General features: G+C 49.0%; 1 protein-coding gene and 1 long non-coding RNA gene across 2 annotated transcripts in view; both read left to right on the top strand.

Moving 5' to 3' along the window:
- The window catches only part of SH3BP4 (SH3 domain binding protein 4), an 89,113-nt gene that overhangs the window by 9,708 nt on the left and 52,164 nt on the right, over window positions 1–27,241 (top strand). The window lies entirely within an intron of this gene.
- LOC142872398 (uncharacterized) overlaps window positions 1,583–27,241 on the top strand; it is a 45,725-nt gene continuing 20,066 nt past the window's right edge. Inside the window, exon 1 of the long non-coding RNA XR_012920652.1 lies at window positions 1,583–25,431. This is a non-coding gene — a long non-coding RNA (uncharacterized LOC142872398). The remainder of the gene's footprint in view (window positions 25,432–27,241) is intronic.

Raw genomic sequence — 27,241 nt, forward strand, 5'->3', positions numbered from 1 at the left:
CTGGGAAAACTTGAATACAGCCTGCTGCTGCAATGGGAAAACCAGCTGTCCTCAGCACCCTCCAAGGAAAACCATTATTTTTTTCAAGATTAAAAGGAAATAATAGTGAAAAGTTGGAAAATGATGTCATAAGCACCAGTTTTTTTGTCATTATTGAAATTGTCTAGAAATTTGCTGCTTGCTTAGTCAGGAGTCTGATCACTGTTCTGGGAAGAAGAGGGGCTTATTTTGACAAGCAGGAAAGTAGGAGCATAGCAGTGATTCCCACAGTGCAGGCTGTGTTGGAGGGCGGTAACAGGTGAGTACCACACTCAGGACAGAGCCGGTTTCTGCGCAGCAGGTAACTGTCAGTTAGGCATTTGGGGGAAAACTTGCCCGTGTATGACTCTGCATATGTCAAGTTGTTTGTGGTTGTCCTTTGCCTTCAGACTGGGCTGCTGGGAATTGCAAATGGACAGCTGGGTAGAGCTTTGCAAGTAGGGCTGGGAAGGGAATGTACAAAAATAACAATCGTTGTTTGGGTTGAGATTTGTCCGGTGAGGTTCAGGATGGCCATCTCCTCCTGCCCACCTTTACTCCACCTCCTATTGTCCTTAGAGAAACAAAAACCCATAAATTTAAAACAGTTGGGGAGAAAAAAAGAGGAAGGGAAGTGGTTGCTAAGACTGTACAGCACCTACAGGCAGTCACTATACTAGATTCTTTCCCTTATTTAATCCTCAGGAAAACTCAGTGTGTTAAATGGCGTTCACATTTTATGATGATGAAACTAAAGCCGAGAGGATAATTAATGTGTCTGTGGACACAGCAAGTGTCTGAAACACAAGGAAGTAAAGTGTGTGTGTGTAACTTAGGTCTGGATATTAACTGAGGGGCTTATAGACAGGGGCTCTGGCATGTCATTTAATGTTATGCTGAGTCTATTTCATACTCAACATTTGAGGGCGCCTGTGCCTTTGATACCATTTTGACTTTCTTATCTTCCTTTGAATTATAAGTGTCCTCAGAACTGCAGAAATAGTTATTTTCCTTGACAGCAAATAGCCCTGGTATCAAACAGTTGTGAACATTGCCTGTCTGGCAGAGAAGGTATAAAAGCTCTGCTTAATTAAACCAACATTATGCTTGATAATAGAAGTCTTATAAAATATGTAATCCAGCTTCACTTACAGAGCATGTTTATTCCCTCTCTCCTTCATATTCCAGTTCAGTGTTCATGCATAACACATATGTTATGCTTACCTTAATAATAATAATAGTTACAGTGTCTTCAGCACTTTACCTATAAACTCTTCATCCTGTTGACACGTAGGAGGGAAGGGACTCTCAGTATTTCTATTTAATAGATTGGGAAACAAAGGCACCGCTGGGTAGAAGGGACTTGTCTGAGCTGGGCCGTGCGGAAGCTAGGGTTTCAGTCCAGGCAGTCCCAACCATCATACTGCTCTGTCCCACACCAGGTGCCAGGTCTCCAAATTTCAGGGTGAGCAAGGCACCTGCTGGAACCAGACCAAGGAGCACTGGGGGCGGTGCTGTGGGGAGTCAGGGAGGGATGTGAGGGTGGGTGTGTGAAAGCCAGGTGTGTAGGCAGGGGGAGAGTCCAGTCCAGCAGCAGGAGCCAAGGTGTGGAGGATGGGAGAGACTCCAGCGCCAGGAGGGGGTGGTGCCGGGGTCTCAGTCTTCTCCCCATCTGCACCCTGGCACTTGGGTACCGTCTTCTCTGCCTCCGTGGGAATCTCCCCAGCGCAGTCACTAACTCTCTTTCCAGCCCTGCAGCTTCTGCCCTGTCCTTTCACGTCTCTACACTTGCATCTGAGCACAGTGGTATTTGTTGAAGCTGCCCTCGTGGTGCGTAGCAAAGAGTTGTTCTGGTGGTCCTGTAACCCGCATCCAGCAACCGCACATCCTCTTACCCATCCCTCACTGGAGAGGTGTCACTGAAGCCCGGTGACGCCAGGCCCTCCTCTGCGAGGTGTGCGCTGTGGCAGAGGCACGGATCCTCACCACCGAGTGGCAGGTGCTTTAGAGATAAATGGGCACCCCAAGAAGCTTGCCTCAGATGTCTCCCCTTTGTGGTGCTTTTCTGATTAGTTGTTGTGTGTTCCACTGAGAGTTGATGCTAGACGGGAAGCTCCCCTCCCCGAAGGCGCCTGCTGGCTTCCCGCCACCAGTGGAGACACCTACTTCTCCCCTGGCCAGGTGAGGCAGCCATTTCCAGGTTTGCCTGATGGGTTGAACGGTGGGTGGGGGTTGTCTGGGCTGGAGCTGGGTGTTCAGGGATCAGGTCAGCTCAGTTATAGCAGTCATGACTGGCGGAGTGTTCTTTCTTCTTCAAAAAAGCTTGGACTCTACTCACAGGGAGTATTGGGCAGCAGCGACATCAGTAGAACCGTGGCGTGGAGGACAGAGGGATGGTGTTCCATGCTGAGGCACCACAGAGGCACGTCACCCTGTGCCCCTGTGAGTTCATAGAGCCAGATGGACCCTGGGGTGTCCTCGTTGTACCTTCTAAGGAGTCTCTAGTTTTAATGTCCTCTTTAATTCAAGACGGTTTTTTAAAAAATTCTTTATTTCTCTTATTTTCTAGTTAACTCCTAGTATTATTGCATTGGGGCTAGGTAGTGTCCTATACAATTTTTTACTTTGGGGAGTTTACTGGCCAAGAATTATTCCTTGGATATTTGCAAAAGCAATTGTATTCCTGTAGGACAGGAGGTTTGATGTAGATCAGTTAAATTAAGCTCCTAGGTTGTGCTCTATTTCACGTCACGTGCCATGTGTCTTGTCTAGACTGTCAGATCTCAAGAGACAGATTTACGCTTCCTAGAATGACTCCACACGAACGGTTGTCTTCATATATTTCAGTTGTTCTTTCAATATATAATTGGATGTTTGGGTGCTTTACAGTTTTTGTCAGTATAAAAATCCTCTCGTGTGCGTATTTAATGTTTTTGGTCGTGAATTTTACTTTCCTGATACTTGTTTATCGTCCCCCTTTCTGGGCCATTTTGTTGTTGTAGTTTTATTTCATGAAAACAGTGTCTAAGTGATCTTTCTGCTGAGCCACAGCCCCCCTTTATGGGTTTCTAATGTTTGGTTGTTTTTATCGTTGCCCTTTTATTTTGAAGACTTTACTTTTCATGCCTTCTTGTCTCACTTCCCTCCTTTACGATTTGGAAGTTCGGCCAGCCACCGTGGCTCCAGCCACTTAGCTGTTGGCTTTAGACAAGGAGGAGAACGTTTGAGCTTATCTCAGCCCAGAGCCACTTCCTCCCTCTTCCAGTCCTAGCCACAGGGGAGTGAGTGTTCCTTGAGGAGTTTCAGTTTTGTATTATTGAAGCTGCCAATCTTGGTAGGCGTTTTTATGTTGTTTAGGATATCCAATTTGTTGGGGTTTTTTCCAGTGTTTTGTACGTGTGGTTTTGATTTCTGTGCTTACTGCTCTGATCTGTGGGTGGCTTCAGGGAATGGTGAGAGTCCAGGTCTCAGGCCCCCACCTCAGCCCATTGCACAGAGTCCCCTTCTCTGGAGGTGGCATGTCATTGTGTTGCTCACGGGTTTGGGTGGGATGGCAGCGGCTGTGAGTGGTGTGGCTGTGTCTGGGAGGCCCCCACCCTGGTTCCTGCTGCCCATTCATTCGTTCACGTTTCTCTCAGCAAGCACGCGCACAGTGCCTTTAGCACACTGGACACGATGCTGCCATGGCCTTTGCGCTTTGCCCTTTTCTGAGAACTGAAAACACAGATCTGATCATGCTACTTCCTGACCCGCAGACTCCTGAGTGCTTCCCGGTTTCACAGAGTGAGCCTAGAGTGCCACGTGGAGTCTAGCAGGCTGGACTGGGAGCATTTTGTCTCTAGCCTAGCCCTGTCCTGCACCCTCCAGGCTGGTCCCTAAGATGCCTTGCTGGTCCCCTCTGTGAAGCATGTGTGCACCCTGGGCCTTCCTCCTGCTCCTGTGCCTGGCGAGATCCTCGTCTTCAGCTCTCAAGCTAAATGTCTCAGGCACACACACCTTGTACTCCCCAGTTGCTCCCCCTCCGTCCCCAAAGTGTTTCTGCCTTAGTTCTAGCAGCACTGGTCAAAACTCAAAACGCCTGTAAATGCAGATGCTGAAGGACAGGCCCAGGGTGTCTTGCATTTAAGGGGCTTCTTGGCCTATTTCTTGGCTGGGCTTCTCCTCACTCTGTGGGTCAGAATCACCTGTGAGGGTTTAAAATGTTGCATGGTCTCTCTCCTAGAGATTCAGCTGTCCTGGGGTCATGGCTCCCAGCTTTTTAATTTTAAAAGCATCCTAGGTAGACTCTATATCTGAGATTGAACATGACCAGTTTAGAGTTTCTCCCACTGGAATATGTGTCTTGAGTGGTATCATTTCTGAGATAGCAGTTTTTCAAAACTTTGGGTGGGCTTTAGTCTTTTTATTATAGAGGCAATAATGCCTTAGTAACAGTGACAAATACTGCAGACACGTAGAAAGTGAATTGTGAGTCACACCTTCACTGGAGCAGTCGTTCCTCAGCCAAGCTGGCCTTGAATTCCTAAGGCTGATTCCATCTGATGTGGCGTGTTCTGCCGACTTCTGTCGCTTAGGTTCCGCGTGTGTTTTCCCAGAGGGGGCCCAACTCTCCTTTTCTCTTTTGTTTATCAGCTCTGGAGATGGGGATCGCTTGTGGCCTCATAAAGCAATTGGAGAGGGGGTGACTTTTTTTTCTTAACTGGTTTAGAACTGTTTTGTGGGTTATCCATCCCGAATTGAGAAGGTAGATGTGGGGACTGCTGCAGAGTGTGTTGCCAGCCACAGATTTCTTTAGAAACTCCATGAAGAAAACAAGATAGGCTACTCTATGTAGCTCCCCCTTTCTATTTAAAGCTTTTAAGTGTGGTAAGAGGCATATAGTGTAGATTTTTACCATGTTAACGATCTTTAAGCAAGCAGTTCAGTCTGTTGTGTCACAGAATCTTCAGAATGTTTTCATCTTGCAAAACTGAAACTCTCTACCCATGTTCCCCTCCCCTGTTCTCTGGCAACCCCCATTCCTTTTCTGTCTGTGTGACTTTGACCACTCCAGGGGGTCATAGGGAGGAATCATGTGGCTTTTGTCTTTCTATAACTGGCACATTCCACTTAGCAGAGTGTCCTCGGTGTTCCCCCTGCTGTAGCATATGATGTTACATTTTAAGGCTGAATAATATTTCATTGTATGTTTATATCATTATTTTGTTTACCCATTCACCTGTCCAGGAACATGTGGGCTGCACCTCTTGGCTATTGTGAGTAATGCTGCTATGAACAGGGGTGTACACACTATCTCTTTCAGACCCTGCTCAAGTCTTTTGAATATGTACCCAAAGGTGGAATTGCTGAGTCGTATGGTAAATCTATTCTTAATTTTTTGAGAACCCCCCCATATTGTTTTACATAGCAGTCACTGCATTTTACATTTCCCCCAACAGTGTGTGAGGGTTCCAGTTTCTCCACATCCTCACCAGCGTTTGTTGTTTTCTGTGTTTCTGGGAGTAGCTGTCTTGATGGCTGTGCAGTGAAACATGATGAGTGATGCTGAGCATATATATATATGCTCGTTGTCTGGCCTCCCTTTTTAAACAGCAGTTATGAACTTCGACTTTCTGTAAAGTTTTTCTGCTGGGCTTTTTTCTTTATGGGCACAGCAACTATTTACAATAAAAATGGAAACTCAAATGAATTGTTGTAGATTATCATGTGTTTTCTCTCCTTGCACGTTTGTTCTGGGGAGCTTACTTTGAAAAGACTACGTACAAGGAGGAGTTCCCCCCACGGAAAGTGGGACCGAGCCTTCCTCCCAGTGTTACCTTACCCCTTGCAAATTGTTAAAAGAGTCGACCTAAAGTGTGTGGTGATGAGTAACAAAATATAAGCATCCCTGTGCAGACCTGAAGTCTGAGACCAGATGCCTCCTGGTGACTCTAAAGCATGGCCAGTGCATGTCATTTTGTTTGTTTATGACTAGTACATGTGTATACCAAGAAGATTTAGGAAATACAGCCTGTAGACAAAATTAAAAATCCTCTTGACTGCCTGTAACTCCATTACTGTGAGATAAATCACACAGACATTTGTTTTAAAATGGGGTCATTCGTGCACAGCGCTGCAGCCTGCCTCCTCCACTGGGCAGTCCCCATCCAGCTGTTCGCCCTCCCCACAGTGGTAGGTGGAATGCTGTCCCCTGGGAATTGCTTTTTGTGTGGCTTTCCTACCCCTCCTTGATGGGGTTCACCTGCCCTTGTGCACTCACAGTTCTAACATTTCCCTTTCAATCTTCTCTTCTAAGATTGGAATTTCAGCAGCATCTCTAAGCGAGATAGACAGCTTCACTTTGCAGAAGTAGTTCTGGCACTCTGTCCTGAAATCAAATCACTGGGGAGTCATTGACTGACCACCTTTTACGTGGGAGGCACCAGTCTGAAAGCGACCTGCCTTTCTGGGGAAGTCGTACATGATAAATACTCTCTTGAATAGACGGTGAGTGCTTTCTCTTCAGCTGCCGGCTCCTGGAAAGCTCTTCTCTCCTTTCTGAAGCCTGTATTCTTGGGGGTCTGAAAGGCCGGCTGTGCTGCCAGCATGGAATGTAAGCCAGTCTCCAACTGCTTTTCCAGGTCTAGCAGGTCAGGGGAGAAGTTTCCAGAACTCCTTAGCTTCTCACCACCCTCTGGATGAAATTATCCTCTAGAGATGCATGATGGTCGTGAGCTTCATCCCATTTTGCTGTCTTTGGTGGAGTGGGTGGGGGGAGCTGCCCTGTGGGCCCACTTCCCTGGAGCCAACAGGAATGCCCCGAGTCCCATTCTGGATGTGCTGAGCCCTCTTGGAAGCCCCGGGAAGCATCTGGAATGTTTAGCTTCTGACTCAGCCCTTAAGCTCTTGCCTTAGTGCTGGGCTCAGTGTATCAGTGAGATTGGGGGCCCAGTTCCCTGGCTGCATTTTATAGTAGCATTTGATGTAGCCCACACCTCAGGGCATTGACAAGGTTTCTTAGCTCAGAGAAAGCCAAGGATCTGATGCCAGCTTCTCCATCTCCTCTCTGCTTCCTCCCTTCCCTCCGTGCCCTGTCTGCTCCCTGGCTGGTGGTGGTGGCAGCGGTGGTGGTGGTGGTGGTGGTGGTGGTGGTGGGGTGCTTTTTGGCTAAGAGTGGGAGGAAGGGAAGGACTCTGAGCTAGCCAGCGCGTGCACACCACAGGCCCTGCCTGCCCATGACAAGTGGCGATTTGTAATGGGGATCATAACAAAACTCAGCCTGATCAGAGGCACGTGTGAAGTGTGCCCAGCACATGCCTCAGTCCTGTCCTGGGAGCAGGCTGGGATTTCGCAGCAAGCAGCTGCCTCGCAACCCCCAGAGTTCCAGGAGCTGGAAGTGGGAAAGTTGGCGTGGAATGTATTTCTCTGAATTAGTCTGGTCAGGAATTGAATATTCCTGGTGGAGTTGAGCAGGTGGAGAGCTGGGTTGGGGGCTGGGCATTTGTTCTTGGTTGGGTTGTTATCCCACAACGAATTGGTTTCCTGCCTCTGAAATGGCAACAGCAGCACAGGCCAGCGGAGGCAGCGCCCGGTGCACAGTGCTCTGCCTGGACCCGCCACCATTCTCCCTTTTGCAGGTGGAGAAGCCAGACACAGGGAGGCAAGGTCACTTTGCTGAGGTTGCAGTGACAGGACATGAGCCCAGCAGTTTGGGTGCACCTAAGCAGGCTGTCCCTCCCATCCAGCATCTGAACCTCATTGTCTACTGGGGCACCTCACCTGGGGAACTCAGGACTAATTCTAGAATGCTACTTGTGAGCCAGGCGCTGTAAGCCTCTTTATTCAGCATATGGGGAAACTGAGGCACCAAGCAGTTCACCCAAGCTTTGGGAGTCAAAATTGAACAAAAGTAGTTTGACCAGGAGTATTCAATCTTAACTCCTCCTGCCCCCAGCGGCTTCCCTGCTTCTCTGCTTAAGAGGGTGTTTCTTTCCTCTGGCCTCATCCTCCTATCTGCCGGCCTGTGTTCCCAAGTTCCTACAAAAACTCCGAAGTGAAGGCCGACCCCAGAGTGCAGGGGTCTGCAGCCAGGTTCAGTGCCCAGGATGATGTGGGGGGGGGGCTGCATCTCCTGGCACAGGGTCCACTGTCACCCGCAGACCCCACAGCCGCTACGAAGGGCAGCTCCTGCAGGGGCTGAGGTCACTCCAGCACCAGCCACCTGGCCAGGCTTAAAGGGCCCAGGCAGGGCAATAGTACCTAGGCCCTTCTTCTAGAAATTGCCTTTTTATAAACACAGGCCAGGTTTTCACCTTCACTTATTTATTTATTCAGTCACTCTGACTTTAAACTCGTATTGAGCTTACAGTTAGCTGGTGGTTCTCAGTAGCCAACTTAAAACCTTGTGGAGTGACGGGGCAGGGGCGAGCAAGGTGAGAATGCCTCTCTTACACGTGGCTGCCTGCAGTTAAGCCAGGGCCACTGCCCCTTGGCCCTGGGCTTCTTGTTTTGTACTGAGTGGGCAGTGAGCAGAGAGGGAGCCACGGGGCCTGGGGAAGGGGATGAGAGAGGCTGGCCCAGGTGAGCAAGGTCAGTGTCACAGTGCTAAGTCAGGTCTGCAGCCAGGTTGATGGTATGATGTGATGAGAAGGGCACGTCCCCTCCATGGTCTTCCTCCAAATAACACATAACCCCAGACTAACAGGGAGAAAAACATCAGATAAATCCCACCTGGGGAACATCTTACAACATACCTAACCAGTCCTTCTCCAAACTGTCATGGTCATCAAAAACAAGTGATTTCTGGGGAAATGTCACAGATAAGAGGAGCCTAAAAAGACATGACAAGGAAATGTCATGTGGTATCCTGGGTGGGCTACTCCAATAGAAAAAAGGACCTTAGGGAGAAACTAGGAGATGTGAATAAAGAATGGGCTTTATTCTTTGATAATATCATAGTGACATCAATTCTGACAAATGTGCCGTCCTCATGTAAGATGCTCATGGGAGACTGGGCCTGGCGCTCCGTGCTCATATCTGCCCTGTATGGTGTGACTACGGCTGGTGTCCGGATCCCAGTGCCTCGGGCGACACGCAGCACCCCTGCCAGGGAGGAGCTGCTGGGTCCCATGCCCTGGCCAGCACCGGCTCTTCTCTATGAAGCCTCGCTCGGTGGGCCACGGTGTTGAGGCCCAGCCCTCTCTGCTCTCGGCTGAGGCCTGTCTTGCTTCCTCAGTGTGTTCTTTGTTCTTTCTGGCCATTTAAAGATGAGCCGCTCTCCTGGCCTGTGAGGAGCTTCTGAACACAGACGCGGATCGTCTTTTTGCTGAGTGAACCTGAGAAACAGGGCAGAGCAGTGGGGACAATGGTGCATTATTAAACTGCTCTGAAATTCAGAGCCCAGAGCAACAGGCTTTGGAGAGACTGGCAGGTGTCAGACCTGGGCCGAGGCCCCCACTAATCCCGTTAGCGGCTTAGGGCTGGCAGATGGAAAACAGAATGAGATTGTGTCTTCTCCAAAGATGGCCGATTAAAGTATGTACAAATATTCACTGCCACACCAAGGTGCCTGCTTGCTCGGATTTTTCTGCTTATGCAATTAGTCACTGCATAGAGTGAGCCCCACACGAAGAAAGTAACTAAACACGTGTATGCACGTGCACACACGGGGTTCCTGCACTTGTCTTTCCAATCTCAGGCTAGAAGAGTGTGAACACCAGGGTTTTGCCCTGCTGCTGCAAGTGGCAACTCTGTCTCTCCCAGATGGTCTGTTTATAATTTGGCATTTCCTCACCCCATCTGGAGAAGTGTTAAATTTTTTCATTCATTCATTCAGCAAGTATCTGGCAGCCTGCACAGCGGTGTGTGGGTGCCGAGTGCTGGGTGAAAATGCAGGGTCCCTGCCACTGTTGTCCCTGCAGGGCTAGGTGCCCTTTCCCTGCCCTACTGGCTGTCTGTCCAACACTTGTGCTCGCTGACCAGTGCAGTGAACCCTGGCTGGGATCCTTCCTTGCTGCAGGCATCATGTCTCTCCTTTAAGCTTGCGTAGAAAGTTCTTTTGTCCGGGCAGCACTGGCATGATTGAATCACTGCTGTGGCCAAACAGGATGTGGTTCTGGGCGACTCCCAACTTCCAGCAATCGATTGTTGTTGTTTTCGGCAGCCTCAAGAGGGACAGACCCCCCAACAATAGGGTGCTTCAGGGTCCTGGAGGGGAGCCCTGGCCCAATGAAGAGAGACCGGTTCTGCAGCATTCAAGGCCTGTGTTGGAAACCGAAGGGTGGAGGTAGGGCAAGCTCCCGAAGTCATTCTCCAGCCCAGAGGAGCAGGCTGAACCTCTTGGAGGAAAATCTTTAGCACTGGGTAAGGCTGGAGGCCTTTGAATTCAGTTTGGCAAGGAGAGAGAGCAGGATTTCTGGGTGGTGACCCTGCTTCTGGGTCAGACCTGGTCTGTTTCTTTGCATGGCAAGGTGGGCGGGAGGCGGGGATGCCCCAGAGGAGTCCCACAGGGTGCAGAGCACCTGTCCTCACTGTTTCATGGGGTGCCAAGGGGCCAAGCCGTGTGGTCCCTAAACTCTGCATAGGTACAGACAATATTTGAAAATATTTGGGGATCATTAAAGAATCACAGAAACAACAAACATTTGTACAGACTTGTGTAGCCACAACCCAGGCCAGGAAACAGGACGTCACCCTTATCTTTGACATTCACTGTGCTCCTCGAATCTCAGCTTGTCGTCATCCAATGTGTTTATCTAATATGCCTGAAGTATTTAAGGTATATGGTCCTGAACTTTGTGGTTGTCCTTCCCTACTATGTTTTAGTTTTATTACATAGGTTGTGTTCCTAAGGAACATCATTTGTTTTTTATGTTTTCAACTTTTATATAAATGGAGCCACACAGTTGCCATTTGTGGCCAGCAGACTCTGAGGTAGCCCTCGGTAATCCACACCTCCTGGTGTTCACACCCCGTGTGCTCCCCTCCCTTTGATGTAAGCTGCAGCCTACTTCTAACTAATAGAATTGATCAGAAGTGCGTGATTAGGTTACATAAGATTATGACTTCTTCTTTGATAACAGACTGTCTCCCTTGCTGGCTTTTGTGGGTCAGGTGGCCATACACAGGGGTCCACGTGGCATGGGCTGAGTGTGTTCTCCCACCATCAGCCAGCACAGAGCTGAGGTCCTCTGTCCCACACCCACAGGGAACTGGATGCTGCCAGCAACTGGATGAGCTTGGAAACTCTCCCCAGTTGAACCTTGAGATGAAACCCCAACCTGGGCCAAGACCTCAATGGCAGCCCTGTAGAGACCCTGAAAAGGCTATACCTGATTCCTGGCCTACAGAAACTGTGAAATAATAAATGCCTGTTGTTTGGGGTGATTTGTTACACAGCGCTAGGCAGCTAATACATATTCTTCCCAGAGTTCTTTTTTGGCTAAACATTATGTCCTTGCAGTTCATCTGTGTTAATATGTATAGCTGTAGTTTATCCATGTCATGACTGTGTGATTTCCCATTGTAAATTCCCCCTTTCTAAGGAGGATACCTTCCAAGACGCCCAGTGGATACCTAAAACTTCTGGTAGTACTGAACCCTATATATACTATGTTTTTTTCCTATACATATATCCTATGATAAGGTTTAATTAATAAATTAGGCATAGTAAGAGATTGACAACAATAACTAGTAATAGAACAGTAATAACAATATATTATAATAAAAGTTATGTGAATGTAGCTCTCTCTCTGTCCCTCCATCTCTCTCTCTCTCTCTGAGTATCTTACGTGCTATACTCACCTGCTTTTTGGGCAAAGTTGGCCAAGGGTAACTGACACCGTGGCATTCTGTGTCAGGGGCGCTAGTGTATGTTAGTGCCCTAGTTTACTTACTCCTGTTCCTGAACGACAGTGGGCTGTTGACCGCCCTTTGCTGTCACAGACCACACTTGCTGTGAAGGTCTTTGTACATGGCCTCCAGCTCAGTGTGCACCTGTTTGCAAGGGAGCGCACCTGGGCATCAGCCCCCCCACCCCCACCCCACAGCGGCGTTCAGGCTTGCCCAGGTTCCTCCCTGTCCTCGTGGCAGTCATTGTCGTCTGCCTTTACTAATTTTGAGAGGATGGCTTGGTGGGAGTGAGATGGTATTTGGTTTGTTTTTCATTTATGTCCTTCTGATTATTAACCACAGCCTAACGTTTATTGACTGTTCTGGTTTCTTCCCATGTGAAGATCCTTTTCGTGGGTTTTTGCCCATTTTTCTTATTGAGTTGTAGTAGTGTTCTGAATTTTCTGGAAAATAAACTGTTCTTAGTTATGAACACTACAAATGATTGCCTCTTAGTTTGTCCCTTGCCCCGTAGGCTTTTAAAATCAAATGAAGCACATTCTGAATCCTTCTGTCCCATTGGGTGAGGATAATTTACAGAACTGTGCTTTCGAGGTGTTCCCGGTCCCGGCCTGTGTACCCTCCTCTCTGGGCCTGGGCTCTGTTTGTCCTCATTGCCTGGCGCGGCCTTCCTGAGGCGGAGACTGCTCAGGGCTCCGTTCCATCCTTCGGTGGCGCGCCCGCTGGTCTGGGAGTGCCTTCCTGTTCAGATAGCTCCTCTCAGCCTCTTAGTCACTTTGGAAATCATGCGGTGAGTCAGCACAGGACCTGGAGCCCGGGGACCCCATGGCCAGACCGGCAAGCGTGAAATCCCAGTTCTGGGCTCTGGAGGTGGTTGCTTGGCTGCAAAGGAATTCGTGGTCTGCAAGGGTCTGGGGAGAATTGGCCCCGCATGTTTGGATGGAATGCGTTCCTGGAGAAAGTTAAAATTAGAAAAAGCTGCCACATTTCCTGCCATTCAGTCTCAGTTGACTGGTGTTTGTTTGCACAAGGATTCTTTGGGAACAGTCTATACTGGGTTTCTGGTGGAATGTGAGGTGAAGTCATGATTTTGGGGATGGAGGTGAGCTGTTGCCATGGTGAGCTTTGTTGTGGGAGTCACTGCTTTGTTTCTGAGTTCTTGCAGAGTTATACTGGAATGGAAAATGTTACTGAAACAATCCCTTGTGGTAGTTAGCAAGAAAATTTTTATTTTATTTATTTATTTGTTTTGGAAAGCAGCTCTTTAATGGGAAGCAAATATCACGGAGCGCATCTCTGATAGTGACCTCCCCCCATCACTCCTGTGAGGCTGGAGTTCTAGGGAAACCCTGTCGGACTGGCATAGCCAAGAGGGGTGCTGGGTTTTGCAAATGAAAATTCAAGACACCCAGGAGGATTTGGGACCTATGCTAAAAAATCATTTGTTATGTACCTGAAATTCAAATTTAACTGGGTGTTCTGGATGTGATCTGGAGACCCTCCCCAATGCCCCTGGCTGTACTTTGCAGTCCTCCATTCTGTTCTCTGGGGGCACCCAGGCCTCTGTCAGGTGAGAAGGGGTGTCACGTGCTCTTGGCTGGCTGGTGGCACCAGTGGACACGTGTGGCTTCTGGATTTTGTTCACTTCCCTGTTGGCACACCTCCTTGTGCCGGTGGTGGGCCGGTGGCTGTGGGTCGCTGTGTGCCCATTTTATGGATGAGGAATGGAGATGCGTGGAGGGTTAACAGCCTGTCCAGTACCGTGCAGCTGGTCAGTGGTAGCATTGGGGTTTGAACTCTTGGTCTGTAAGAATCCACGCCCAGGAGCTGGAGGGCACAGGAGAAATGTGTAACCATCATCTTCCCTGGAGAGCAAAGGTGATTGTCAGAAACTCACCTACAGGGAAGAAGTGCCATGGGACTGTGAGTGTGGGTGGGAGGGGGCTGTCACTGAGACCTGGGCTTTGTGGAAGCCCCCATGTGAGCTGGGCTTTGAAGGAGAGGCAGGGAGGGGATGAAGGAGTCTTTCCCTACAGTAGGAAAAGCGGGAGGAGGTGGCATGTGTTTAGGAGAGTGTCAGGGTGGGGCGGTGACCTGTCCAGAGTGAGGACTTGCCAGTGGATGCTGAGGAGGCTGGACACAGGAGTAGGGCCAAACTGAGGAAAACCCCTACATGGGGCAGGGAAGCCTGGCTCCAAAAGGGGCGGGGCAGAGAGGAGCAGGGCACTTGGTGTTCATAAGCCGGGTATGCTGCACTGAAGATGAGGTGGCAGGACCATAAATTTGGTGGAGGGGTATAGCTGAAACCAGCTGGGAGTTAGTGGTTCAGTGGATCCCAAATTGGGCTGCAAAATACGGGTACCTGGGAAGCTTTCTTTTCTGTTGAGGCAACAGGAAATAGTAATGCGGCATGCTTCTGCGTGCAGGGCACAGGCCTAGGGGCTGGGAACACAACAGTGTGCAGCACAGGTACATCCCTGCCCTGAGGACCACATGGTCAGCTTGTTGAACATTGGGATGCTGGACACAGGGGACTTCTAGAGCAACTCCTTCAAGGTGCTTCTCATTCTGCTTGTCCACACACTGGCATTTGAGAACCTCCGAGTCTGTGTCCTTTCATCTGCATTTGCACCTGGACTTTGTGGATGCCCTAGAAGTCATTCATTCGACACACATTTTCCCAGCCTGCTGTATCCCAGGTGGTTCCAGGTGCTCAGGTGAACAGGACACAGCCCTTGTCTTCGTGGAGTGTTTATTCTGGTGAGAGAGAAAGGAAATAAGTGAATGATCGATAAAAGCATGTCCAGAGTGGTAGATGAGCCCTGGTGAGGGAATGAGTGGAAAAGGGACACTGTTTCTGATGGAGTGTGTGGTCGGCTGAGTTATCCCTCCACACACACAAAAATATTCATATCCTAATTTCCAGCACCTGTGAGTATGACCTTATTTGGCAAAGGAGACTTTGTGGATTTGATTAATTTAAGGATCTTGAGATGGGGAGATAACCCTGGATTGCCTACATGTGCCTAAATGTGATAAAAGGTGTCTTTGTAAGAGGGAAGCAGAGTGAGACCTGGCCACAGAGGAGAAGGCCCTGTGAGCGACAGTGCTTTGAAGATGGGGGCAGGGCCTGGAGCCAGGACACATTGCCCACTAGAGCTAAAAGGGTCAGGGAGACAAATTCTCCAGAAGGAGCTTCCAGAAGGAACCAGAAAGAACCAGCTCTGCCAGTGCCTTGACAGATTTCAGATTTCTGGCCTACGGAACTGTAAGAGAATAAATGTGTTTTAAGCCACTAAATTTGTGGTAATTTGTTACAGCAGCGACAAGTAATGCACTAGTCCCCCCTTATCCTTGGGAGATGTGTTCTAAGCCCTATAGAAACTGTTTTCTCCTGTACATACATACCTGTGATAAAGTTTAGTTTATAAATTAGGCACAGGAAGAGATTAACAACAATAACTAATAATAGAATAATCACAACAATATACTGTAATAAAAGTTATATGACTGTGGTCTCTCTGCCTTTATTTTTGGGATTTTCCATTTAGTATTTTTGGACTACCTTTGATGCAGAAAGCAAAACCGCAGACAAGGGGGACCACTGTCCTCAGGGGGCATTCAAGGAGGTGACGTTGGGGCAGAGCCCTCTGGCACATTGCAAGGTAGGCTTCCCTGCTGCCATCTGGGCTGGGACCACGGAGCCTGAGCCCACCCAGATCAGGGCCCCGATAAGGGTCAAGAATCCCTTGGGAACTGTGAGCTCTGCCAGCTGCCCTCTGCCTAGAAGTGATCCACAGTGAATTTATATATTTTTAATGTAAAAATGTCAGTTGGGGTATAAATAACCTTTGCTTTTCTCCAGATTTAGCTGAGCATGAATGTCACTTATTAATGAAATGACATATTTGCTTGGCTTTCTAATTTGGGAATTTCTAATAATACAAAATAGCCTACTGGCTTAGGCCAGAACTTGCCAGGATGGCTCATTTTTTGTCACTCAGCCTAATGTTTGTGTCTGGCCAAGAGACTCAACAGTCGAAGCTGGTTTTACATTTGCCACCTGTTCCGGTTTGTGACCCCCGAAAGCAGAGCCTGAGGCAAGGATGTGGGTGCTGATGTTTTGGGGGAGGTGATTGATCCCAGCAAGCAAGAGATAGTACCGGGAGGGTGAGAAGAGGGAATACATAAAGCAGGTCCAGGGGGAGCTCTTAAGCTGAGGGCCACCGTGACTGGCCACTTGGGCTCCATCATGCCGAGGACCCGCTATAGCAGCAGTCCCCAACCTTTCTGACACCAGGGACCAGTTTTGTGGAAGACAGGCTTTCCACGGATGGGGGGAGGCAGTGGTACCACCTCGGCTCCACCTCAGATCATCAAGCATTAGATTCTCATGGGGAGCACGTGAGCTGGATCCCTTGCGTGTGCAGTTTGCAGTGGAGTTCACACCCCTTCGAGGGTCTGATACCCACGCTGATCTGACAGGGGTGGGGGCTCAGGTGGTGATGGAGCGTTGGGGAGTGGATGTGGGTGCAGGCGGGGCTTCCCTAGTTGCCTGGCTCACCTGCCCAGCACACTTGCGGCTTGCCTCCTGCTGTGCAGCCTGAGGGTTGGGAGCTATCGCTCTAGAGGACCAAGAGAATATGCCTTAGGAGTGTCCCTCTGGTGGTGGGCAGGCTGGGGCATTGATCCCAGGGCTGCCCCGGCAGGTATTTCTCTGCAGCCCGTCCTCTCTGTCCCGTGGGCCGAGCCAGGGCTCACAGCCGTGGTGTGCTGGGGTGGGGCACACCAGCAGATGACACCCAGCATTTGGAGAATATCTTGACAGTGCAGTGACGGGGTAGCTGATTGTGCAAGTGTCCACTATGCTGTGGCCTTCTATGCGCCCTTACTTTGTGACTGTCATGAGAAAGGTGAATATTTCAGTTCCTTCCACCAAAAGTTGAGACAGCTACTGAGGTCTGCCCTAATGACTACAAACCATCCGTGTGGTGGAAGATGTTAGAAGAACATCAGAAAAGTCAGAATCTATGGAGAGTGATGGGGTCACAGAGATGACAGGGATCTCAGCGGACAGGGGTTTATCACTGCTTTATACATAGCATCCTCCTTGATGCATGCTCAGATCCCAGTCGGCCCAACCTGGCCCCTTCTCTGAGGCACGAGTCACTTTCCTCCATCTAGGGCTTGTTTTTCTATCTGGTTCTCCACTTCTCTGAGCAATCTGATGTCTTGGCATCTTCCACTTTTTATTTTGTCTTATATTTAGATACTTGCTTTCTCTTCCAACTTCTAGAGTGCAGGACCCGGGGTTTTTATTTCTCTTACCAGTCTCTCTGTACCGTACAAGGAGTGAGGATTTGCAAGATGACCGAGTGATGGGTTGACGTTCTTTAACCTCATGTCCCTTTAAGCTAAATAAGCACCAGCCATGTGACCTTAAGCTGTGTTTATAGTTGTATTAACCTTTCATGCCTAATTTATTGTTACTGATGACAAAGAGAAGAATAAATAAATATCTAGAGCAGTCACCGGGTGGAGAGACTAATCTGTGAGGCTCCAATGGCTCTGTGAGGCATGGTAGACAGAAACTGCCTTTCATGTCCCCAAATAGCCACCTGGACTGGTGTGTTCTCAGCAGGACCTGAACTGTAGTCAGGAGGTTGTGGAATCACTAAGGGAAATGACTTTCCATGTAGCTGTGCCCTTTGGCCAGCCCTGCTCGTGGGATGGGAGATGTTGGACACCCAACTCTGTGACCACCAATTGAAACATCTCCCAAAATGCAGCCACTCCAACAGGCAGCTGGCCACTGGACTGGCCTTTTTCAAGTTTGCATTTAAAAAAAAAAAAACACCCTTTTTTGAAGATTGCATTTTTTTTTAAATGTCTTTTTTAAAAAGTAAGATGTTCCTCGAAGTTGTGGACTGCCTTGCATTTCTGGATAATATATTGCACTCATCTCAGCGAGGAGGTTTAGAAACTGAGGATTCGTTTTGGGGAAATATGTTAAAATTTCTTCTGATAACTTCACTCAGTCTTGGGCTTCAGCAGATGCTCCAGTGACTCCCTTTCTGACCCAGTCTCTCCACGTGCTCGAGGGCAGGACGTGTTGTCTGAAGGGGGTGGCCTGTGATATGCCATCAGGCTAGTGAGTGATAAGTCACTGGATGCTCTTATAAAGCAAGTATTCCACAAGCTGGCTTTCTAACAGTCCAGCAAGAAGGTGGGGGCCCCTGTGACGCCCTTGCAAAGCTGAGTATTCAAGAAGAGGCTCTCAGTCTGTGATGAGTCAGGCGTGGAGGGGAATTTGGGTCAGTGTGAAAGGCTGATTTGGTGGCTCCGGGCTGCGTTTTCCCTCTGGCCTCTTCACTGTTGCAAAGGTCGGAGGTTGCCAGGGTGAAGATTTGACTGGCAGGAAGGAGAATCCAAGAGGTCAGATGGCTGGGATGCCCTGCCAGCCCTGTCTATCCTGGTGGTCCTTTGTCTGTGACAGCTCTCCATGCGGTCAGGGAGGGGTGGGCACACGGCAAGGACAGCTCTGAAGGAGGCATTAGCCGCATGGGGCCCTGGAAGAAAGGAACCAGCACTCAATGCAGGGACCGTGGCGTAGGTGTCATCTCACTTACTACTCATAGAAGAGGCCCAGCAATTCCCTACCCACCTAGCATTGAAGAAGAAGGATAAAACTTGCCTGTGGTAACAGCATTCAGTGAGAGAGCCAGGATTTGAGTCTGAATTCAAATAAGGTCTGAGTCTTCAATACACCAAGTTTTTCCAAGTGTTTTCAGCCCCTGCAAGATATGTTATGAGGCATAAACTCTTTCAAGACTCAGACACAAACTCTTCTTACTCTGATTCAGGCAGGATTTCTAGCTTCTTCCTGCTCTTAAAGACTTGGGAGGTTTTACAACCTGCCATGAAGAAGGAAAGAAGGAAGGAAATGCAACGTTGGAACCCAGTCTTCGGTTTTATGCCCTCACTGGTCGACATCCTGTCTCACTGCACCCTGTTTTGTGTTCACATTGCTTTCCCAAGTCTTTGCTGTCACTCTGTATATTAAGGTTGATGCTGCTGGCTTTGCAAGTACACTGGATTGTGGTCCCAGCTTCTCACTTTTGATCTCAGGTGAGTCTTAGAAATCCAAGTCAGCCTCAGTTCTTTCATCTGTCAAATGGACATGATGATACCTGTCTTGCCTACCTCATGGGGTTGTTGTGATAAATAACCAAGGTCTCCAGTGGAAAGGCACATTATCAGCTGAATATGTTATACCAGTGGCTTTCAAGGTGTGGCCCCTGTGCCAGCAGCATTGACATCACCTGGGAACAAGTTAGAAATGCACCTTCCCAGGCCCACCCCAGACGTGCAGAATCAGGAACTCAGGGTTGGGCACAGCGGTCTGTGCTGTAATGAGCCCCCCAGGTGAGTCCAGGGCACACTAATGATTGAGAACCACTTCTCTCATTTAAAGAATTTCACAAGTATTTCGAGAAGTTTCTGCTGTGTATTTGGCACTACATGTCTGCTGTTTTATATTTCAAAGGAGAAAAAGACAGAGTCCCTACCCTCAACACAGTCAATGGGCTAGTAGAAAAAGTAAAAGAAAAAAAACCCATGATCATTGGATATACCCTCCCATGGGGTAGAAAGCCCTGTTTTACAGTTGAGGGAAACAAAGTCCAGAAAAGTTAGGTAATTTAGCAAAGGTCATGAAGCTATTCTGAAATGTGACCCCACACACTTGACTCACGGTAATATCCTGAGTCCTCTGTTTACTGAGATGTCTCCCCATGTAATCACGGGAGACAGTTGCGAGGTCAGACGCAGAGCACAGGACTCTTCCTTGAGAAGGTCTTCTTCATTACCTTTGAAGCAGTGATTGTTGAAATGTTGGATTCAAACCTTTCACCCTGCTGGTGGATCCCAAAATTATGAACTGGGTCAGACTCTGAAGGCCTGTAAATAATTGGTCATTGTGCTGAAAAAGACAGTCCAAGCCTAGAAGAATAATATTTTAAAAAATTGAAAAAAGCCAAACATACATGTATCTTCCAGTGTAATTGCTGGGAAAAGGTCTTTCCTGGGTGTGGGTGTGATGACAGAGTTCCTCGTGTGGACCGCAAGCAGGCTGCAGCATCTTTCACTTCCAGTCTAAAGTGGACCACCAGCTCTAGACAGGGGGAGCAGAAGCTCAAAGTGGGAGGAGAAGGCAGCCTTAGGTGCGGCAGGCCTGTGTGTCGCTGTTCCCTGTCTTCATACACAGAGACAAACGGGGGCCTCCTTTGCCACTCTGCCAGAGAGGAAGGGCGTTCAAGAAAGGTGGCCACTCAGTGTAAACTAAATCATCCACTTGACACTGCACAGGTGCCAGGGGGGAGCTGCACCATGTGTGGTGTGGGTGGATAAACGTGGATGAAACCATTGTGGGTGCCTGGTTGTCACTGGTCTTGACAACCCTCCCCCATTTTGTGCTTAGTGTTCAATATTGGTTTAATACAGGTACGAGGAAGGTTGCATCATGTTCCTTGTTGCTTTCTCATCTCTGAAACTTTATGTAATTATTGGAAAGGCAAATGAACCGGTTCTATATTCCGCATGAGAAAATACAACCATATGCATCAGGTGACATTTCAGACACTTTCACTTGCCTGCATCACTCATACTTGCCTAAATACTTTTTAGTGTCTGTTAACAGTTTCATAGTGGGGATTTTGATACCATTCAATATAAAGGCCTTTGGCCAACTACCAAAGCGTCATTTTCTCAGTTTTGTAAATTGGTTGTCTCAGAGTGGTATAATCTTCCCCCATAAACAGTGAAAAACGTGGGGTAAGTTCAGGTGAGGCTGTGAAATCCCAGTGCAGTCTTGGACGTCACTTAGTGAGGACCGACTGTGCTACCTGCACTAAAGGAGATGGGCCTTACCGTGCTGCCGGTGGAGGGCCAGAAATGCCTCCCTTTTTTTGAGGTTGGAGCTACCTCTAGAAACAATTTTGAAATTGATGTTGGGCTCATTCTTTCCTCCCTCTCAGACTGCACCTACCACTGGTTTTCTTTCCTTCCCTGTTGCTATCTCTTCTCTCTTGGCAAACCCTGTGGCATCCAGCCATGCACCCAGGTGAATGCCCACTTCCCTCTGCCCTGAGCCTGATCCCACCTGGCCCTTTGCCTATTGCATGAGTAGGGCTGGTAGAGAACACAGATTGGCAAATGTTTTTCTGTAAAAAGCCAGAGAGTCAACAGTTTCGGCTTTATGGGCTGTAAGATCTCTGTCTACACTACTCCTTTGTGATAGCAGAAGAGTACAGTTGATGGAATGGATGGGACTGTGCACAGTGACACATAGTTATGGACGCTGCAACTTAAATTTCATATAATTTTCACATCATGAAATACTACTCTTCTTTTGATTCCTGCCTCCTGACTATTTAAAAATATGAAAACATTCTGTATTCATGGGCCAAAGACAGGTGACCAGGTTGGCTTTGACCCTTGGGCCATGGTTTGCCTCTGATATAGGACAAGAATTCATAAGTTGAGCATCCCTAATCTGAAAATCCAAAATCCGAAATGCTCCAAAATCCAAAACATTTGAGCACCGACGTGATGCTGTGAGTAGAAAATTCCACACCCAAACTCATGTGACAGGCAACAAAATCCAGTTAGAACTTTTTTTCATACAAAAAATTATTTAAAATGTGTTATAAAATTATTTTCAGGCTACGTGTATAAGGTGTATATGAAGCATAAATGAATTTCGAGTTTAGACTTGGGTCCCATTCCCAAGATATTTCGTTGTGTATATGCAAATATTCCAAAATCCTAAACACTTCTGGTCCCAAGCATTTTAGATAAATGATACTCAACCTGAATTTAGTTCTGTTCCTTTGGCACTTGTGTGTGGTGGGAGTGAGGATGCGAGAGACTGGATTCCGTCCAGCTACAGGAGATGCAGGATGCAGAGGATTCTTTGACCTGTGGACCATAGATGTCTACTCTGGCGGCTCAGAAACCTAAGGAATAGACCTAGGAGTTTTCCAGTTTTCCCAAAAACATCCTAAAATGGCTTCACCTCAGCTCTTCACAAACTACAAACTATGTGCTGGATCTAACTATCTGGTCAGACCATTGAGCCCATACTGAAGTTGTTGGAACAAAGAACGTTTTGTGTGTTCATGGAGGTCAGGAAGTCATGCAGGTCTTGCCCTAATAGGCTCAGCCGAGCACAGACCAGGCTGCAGGACGAGGTGGGTGAGGAGTTTACAGAGCATTCTCAAATCTATCACTTCCTCAGTAGCCTCTGAGACGGGCAGGGCCGTGAGAATTCCTTTTCCCATTTTGCAAGTGGAGAATCCGCAGTATGGTAGAATAGTTTGATCAGGCTGTTGTTGGAGAACCACAAACTTCTGGGTTGCTTGAACGATGGAAATTTATCATCTCATTGTCTCACTGTTCGGGAGGCTGGAAGTCCAGGCTAGAGTGTCCGCAGGTTCCTTCTAAGGTTGTGAGGAAGGCACTGTTTCAGGCCTTTCTCCTGGCTGTGGGTGGTTACTGGCAATTGTTGGTATTTCATGACTTGTAGAAGCGTCACCCCTATCTCTGCCTTCATGTTCACATGGCCTTCTCCCTGAGTGTCTGTCTCCCAATTTCCCCCTTTTATAAAGTCACTTAGCCATATTGGATCAGGGCCCACCCTCATGACCTCTGATGTAGCTTGATCACCCCCTTAAAGACTCTGTCTCCAAATAAGGGCACATTCCAAGGTACTAGGGGTTAGGGTGCCAACATGTGAATATGGGGGACACAGTTCAATCTGTGACATATGGGAAGTGGAGGGAACAGCCGACTATCTTGTTGGTGACTGTCCTGGAACGAGGATTTAAGATGCAGTTGTCATCTTTGTGTGTGAATGTGGTTCCCTGTCTGAATTTAGTAGGATGAAGACCAGGACCAAGAGCCTCCTACCACTGATCCATCGGCTTTCTGCCTGCTCCGTAGCTTTGTTGTCAGCTGAGATTGTAAGCTGCTATGAAAACAGCTACTCAGGTGCATGACAGGGACATAGGTGCTGTTCTCCTTGGACCACAGGAGAGGACACCTGTGTTTGGAGTTCCCAAAGACAACAGGATCTTGCCTTCTTGGCATTATGGTTTGTGGAGATTTCCCACAAATTTTGCCTTATGACAATGTTGGTGTTTCTTGAAATAACCAGAGAATTAAGCATTTTCTAAATTTTATGCTAACTTGATCCATCCACACCAAATCACGTGGCTCTCTTTTGAGGGCCACAAGGACTGATGGGCTCACACTAGTGTGGTGGCTCCCGCGGGAGAACAGTGCCTGGCCGAAAGGTCATGCCCCCTCCCTTCTCTTCTCAGGAAAGCTTGTCCTTGTCCGGAGACCTCAGGCTTCCTGAAAGGTCATGTAGGAGTTGGGGAGGCAGGAAAGAGCCAGCAGTCCTGGGTCCATCCATCTACCCCAGACCTCCCCAGCATGACAGTCACAGCCAGATGCCCTCCTCCCCTCCCCTGCACTTGGCGCCAAGTTGGCAGGTGGTGCGGGGGGCACACCTGTGCCTGCCCAGGGTCCAGTGCGGATGTCACTGAGTCCGCCTGGCTGGGCAACACTGGGCCCTTCCACATGTAGGTGAGAGGTGTGAGTTTACGCCATCGTCCCCCGGGGATTTATGTGTTTATGAGATGAAATACAAGTCGGCTTCAAGACCATGGGACCGTAAGTAAAGGCCTTCTACCTAAAGAACCTGCCAGAATGAATGCATAGAAAGCTCCCGAGGTCCTACAGGGCCCTTTTTCAAAAGCACTAATAGAATGAGTACTCAAAGCTGCAGTGAGTAAGAGTGTTATAAATGCAGCCTCTCTGTTCATAGAGAAAGAAGCCTGGCAACTTTTTGGAGTTAAGACAAGGTGGCAGTCTGGAATGTTCAGCCAACATTTATTTTATGCCCAGGGGTGGGAGTTGAGCAGCCTGGGCGCAGGGGCGAGCAGTGACAGAGATGTCTGACAGAGGCGCTTGACCACCTGCAGGTCATTTCCTGTGCTCATGCAGGACTGCTCTCGGGGAGCTCTGTAGCCAGGTCAGTTGCCACGACAGGGGCCTCTTCCTCAGCCTGACGACCTGTGGGATTCCTCCACAGGCCCACAATGGCTCGATTACTGCCGTCTAGATAATCTGGTGCGGTGGCTTAGGGGACTTGTGGTGGCATCTTCTGTCACTCCCCTCTCTGGTCAGTATTGGTACATTCTGCTGTCACAGACAGAGGCCCTGTAGTTGTGTCAGCACTGTGGGACAGGAGGAGGAGACCCCACTACTGTGGTGCACCTGCAGCTCGTCTTCGGGGTTCAGCTGCTGAGATTATCCTGTTGCATTAACACTGCCAGTTGTTGCAGCATAAGTAACAGTAGTAAGGGGAAACTCAGGTTTGGGGGTGCAAAATGAGCTGTCGTCACAGGCTGAGGTTTGTGAGGGAGCACAGCAGGAGTGGACAGGAGGACAGAGCTGGGATCAGCTCTACACAGCCCGTCTCTGACCTCACAGGAGCTCTGGCCTGGGCTGGCCTGTCACAGTGGTCATGGGGGCAGCCGGCCTGGGAAGGGGCTGACTTGACCTGGAGTAGGTCTCCTTTGGGAGGCAGCTCTGGGTAGGCCCCCTGGGAAGGTCTTTCTGCACCACACTCTCACTGTGGGATTTGAGGGGGCCTGGAGGCCATATGGCAGCCACCCTCACCTGCCATGGAAATGTGCTCAGAACATAGCCACCTTACTGGCATGTGGGGCTGTCATGGAGGGAAGCACAGACGTGAGTCCTTCCCTGAACAAGACTTTGAATCTCACTTGAGTTTCCTTCCTGTCTGGCAGCCCCTCCCCCCCATCCCGGGTGCAAGGCCAGGCTCTTCCTCTGGGTCAGGCACAGGGCGGGGCCAGGCAGGCCATGCAGATGTGGGGTGTGAACGGTTCCTGCACCTGGGCCTGCCCTGTGGCAGCAGCTGTGTTGTGAGCTGTGTGGGGATACTGGTCCCAAACGCATGTAGAGGAGCCGCAGGAGGGAGAAGTCACTTCCAGAAGTTTCTGGTGACACTTTCTGACCTTTACAGGCATTGCAGGCAGCTCCCTCATGGCTCTCTGTTCACATCGTCAGCCCATAGTGTCGTCCCAGCTTGAGAAGGTCAGCTGCCATCGGTGTGATGGCTCAGAAGCCTGGCACTGGGCATTCCCAGAATAGCCCCTCATCCCTGTTTGTTTTCAGTGAATTCCTTTCTGTTGCCACTATGGGATTGTCTCCTTTGCTGAGAAACCGGACTGCCAGCTTGTCCTCTCCCGATAGCCGTGGGACAGAGCCCAAGTTGTCTGTCCTCGTGTGGGCACAAAGGAACCACTGTTCTCCCGAGGGAGGAGGTCACCGGCGACGAGATGGGGCAGAGAGTCCATTTGGCCTCGTGGGTGCAGGTCCCCCACTGGGGTTTCAGGCACATTTGTCCTTGGCATGCGATGGCAGAAGAGGAAGCGCTGGCTGGTGTTGAGGAGGGAGACCTGGATGGGATGGTTTCTGGTAAAGTGTTCGCAGGTATTTTCGTGGCTGCTCTTGGTCTTTGTTGTCGTGGCTGGCAACAGAAGGAATGTTATCCGTGCATCACGTGGTGTGGCCTTCATTTGTTTAAAAACAACAAAGGAGTCTTTCCCTACTGAGTAGAAGGATTGGCTGTAACTTAACGTATCCTCTGGACACTCAGGGCCAAAGAGGGGCGCTGAGAAGCCACAGTAGGGTGGGCTTCCTCTTAGGGTCTTGTCTGAATTTAAAAAAATCAAATGGAACAAGCAGCTGCTTGAATTGTTTCAGATTCTTCTTTAAATCCTTTACACTAAGAGCTGCTGCTTGGATTTTGTTTCTCTTCTGCCCACCTCTGTGTGTCGGAATCTTGTGTGTGCGCCAGGATGGAGAGATGGTTGGGGTGTCTGCAGTTAAGATCGGGGCTCTCATAGCGAGGTGATGATGCAGGAGCTTCCTGGTCCCAGGGTCAGTCCTCCACCTGTGGAGGCCTCGGAGACTTGAAATGCTTCTGTCCAGGAGTGGCCACCAGCAGGCTTTGCCTTATAAGTGCAGCCCCTTGCCAAGGGTGTTTGGGTTGTGGTGAAACCTACTGAAAGGCATCCACATTCCTAGCATTCTTTGGGCCTAGCCTGGCCAGAAATCTAGGGTTTCTGAGATCAGATGGCAAGCACTGCAGCTCTGTTCTTCTCTCCTCTATAAACCTGGTAGATACCGGTGGGTGGGTTGTGCACTGTGGCTCAGTGTGTACCCATTGTGGTCTCACCTTTCTGGGCTTTGGATTTGGGGTGCAGCTTGTCAGGAGCAGGCCCCATCCTGAGCAAGGCAAGAGGAAGTTAAGGAAGGAGGGTGACCCTGGCTCCAGCAGTTCCCTAGGTGGCATGTATGTGGTTTGCTTTTTCTGGCACCATGCCAGGATTACTGTGGCCACAAGATGTCCAAGAAGAGGCTCAGGAGGGTGGGACAGGGTTTTGCCATCTCGAGATGAGCCTGGTGGGCACACAGGCTTAGGGGAGCTCAGTGAGGGAGGCTCGCCTTGGAGACAGCAGGTGGACCATCAGGGGTGGACACAGGTCGTCACAGCACTTACAGAGACTGTCATCCACTGGCTGCGACACTTTGGGCCAACTTTTGCTTTGGCTTTTTTCCCCCAGAAACATAAAAGCCCACAGGGAACCTGGGAATCCGGGCAGATGAGTATGAAATTGGAGCCATACTCCTGGCAGCGCATTAGACTGAAAATGACATCTGCCTTCTGAAAAGGCTGGCGTTTGAGCCTCACGCCTAGCCTGCCTTTCACCCTTCTTAAAACAGGCACGCCTTGAGAACAGAGGAGGAATTTTTAACATACTTGAGGTTTTGGGGATAAAAGGTGTCAGTGGAAGAAAGATTCCCCTATTGTTTATTTCAAGAGCCTTCCAATCCCTTGCTGAAACCTGCTTGACTTTGAAGAACCTTCCAGTGTAATCAGAAAAGCCCTCATTTCCCTATCTCCGTGGCTGGAGTTCCTCCTTTGTTAGTTCATTATTTAGAGTTGGCTGAGCAGACTGCAATTTAGGAGGGGCACGGGGACATATTTCACTCTTGGGTCAGAAACATACCTTTTATACAAAGCACTTATAGCTGTAATCTCGTTTTCTGAGTATAGACAAATTTCAATTATGGGCATAATAGCATGTTGCATAAATTAATTTCCTTAAACCTTAGTTTTCTCATTGGCAAAAATGGAATGAGTGTCTCTGAAGGTTCTCAAAGACTGAAAAGGAATAACATAGGTCCTTGGAAGAAGGGGCAGGATTATTGGAAAGTCCAGAAACGGAGCACAGGG

Source organism: Microcebus murinus, chromosome 8 (genome assembly GCF_040939455.1).
Source record: "Microcebus murinus isolate Inina chromosome 8, M.murinus_Inina_mat1.0, whole genome shotgun sequence".
In the NCBI taxonomy this organism is placed as follows: domain Eukaryota; kingdom Metazoa; phylum Chordata; class Mammalia; order Primates; family Cheirogaleidae; genus Microcebus; species Microcebus murinus.